Source organism: Triticum urartu, chromosome 4A (genome assembly GCF_056163025.1).
Source record: "Triticum urartu cultivar PI428250 chromosome 4A, HENAU_Tu73, whole genome shotgun sequence".
Taxonomy (NCBI): domain Eukaryota; kingdom Viridiplantae; phylum Streptophyta; class Magnoliopsida; order Poales; family Poaceae; genus Triticum; species Triticum urartu.
In genome coordinates, this window is record NC_141876.1 from 562,475,655 (window position 1) to 562,477,005 (window position 1,351).

A 1,351-nucleotide genomic window follows, 5' to 3' on the forward strand; every position below is an offset into this window, starting at 1 on the left:
TCAAACCGTTATGGTTAGTTGTTGCATGTACATGTAGTTCAAATTTCAATTACGGTCATTAAATGGCTAGAAAATCACTTAAATGTCTTAAAAGGTCAAATGACCCCTGAAATTTTCCAAAATTTGACATGATAGTTGTATTAGTACTACAAAATTTCTCGTACATTTAAAACACCATCTGTTGCCACCGTACTCCAAATTTGTCTTTCACATCTAATAAAAAATATCTACAACATCACACATAGTTGTTTTCTAGGAACCGTTTGCGATGAAAATATCTGGGTCTATTTAAGTCTCCCTCCTTAAGCTTCGCCGGCTCGTCTGCTCCAGTGTCGGCAACCCCCGAATCCACGAATCCCGACCCCCCATTCCCGCACCCCCTTCTTGCAAAGATGACGTCGTGGAAACGCTTCGTGAAGGCATGTATGATGGTCGCATCCCCCCCGAGCGCCGTCGCCTGTGCCGAGAGCGCGGCCGCCTACGCCGAGAGTGTCGCCGCATCCGCATTGAGCGCGGCCGCTTCTGCCGAGAGGGCATCTGCGGCAGCCGAGATGGCTATAGCTGCTGCTGGGACGGCGGCTGCAAACACCGAGAGCGCTCGAGCTGCCATCCGTGCCGCCGATGTCGCCATGGCCCGGGTCGAGGCCATCCACGCCAAGATCGAGGATGTACACACCAAGATATTCTAGGCCACCTCAGACTCTAGCATGCAACCCACGTCTGAAAAGGCGGCGGTGGTCATGGAGCACCTGCTTCCTCATGAGGTCGCCGAGTGGGAGCTGGAGATGCAGGAGGCAGCGGAGATCGAGGAGCGTCGGGAGGAGGAGTTGCGGGTGGCCGAGGTCAAGGTAGAGAAGAGTCTGTCCGTCGAGCAATCGGCGATGGAGTACCAACGCGAGCTCTCGCGTAGCCACTACTACGAGTACTAAAACCTTGAGGGCGGCGCCGAGGACGAGGATGAGGATGCGGTCAACTTCAGCAGGGGGGGCGCGGAGTCCACCAACGGTGGCATGTCGCCAGGACAAGTCATCGACGTCTCATCTCACACCGGCGATGCATAGGCCGGCGCGGTGGCCGATTTGTTAAAATTATGCATACTTAGGCTTTGTTTTTAATGCTGGTCTTTTTTTAGAGCAATGTTTAGGTCAACTGGATCTGTTTTATTACTAAAATTGCTCGATTCAGTAAGTGTGGTTTGTCTGTTGTACGCTCTTTTGTGTGCCCAAATTAGCAAGCGATGTTAAATTATGCAATGACGTACCCGGGGAAATTTCCACCAAAATTTGACTTATCAAACTCATCCCATGCGCATAAAGCAGAAGAATAATTTATAATGCACACAATCGTTCAA

General features: G+C 50.9%; 1 pseudogene; it reads left to right on the forward strand.

The window, feature by feature from the left end:
* Positions 1–392: 392 nt before the first annotated feature.
* LOC147976630 (uncharacterized) lies at positions 393–1,061 on the forward strand (annotated as a pseudogene).
* Positions 1,062–1,351: the final 290 nt, after the last annotated feature.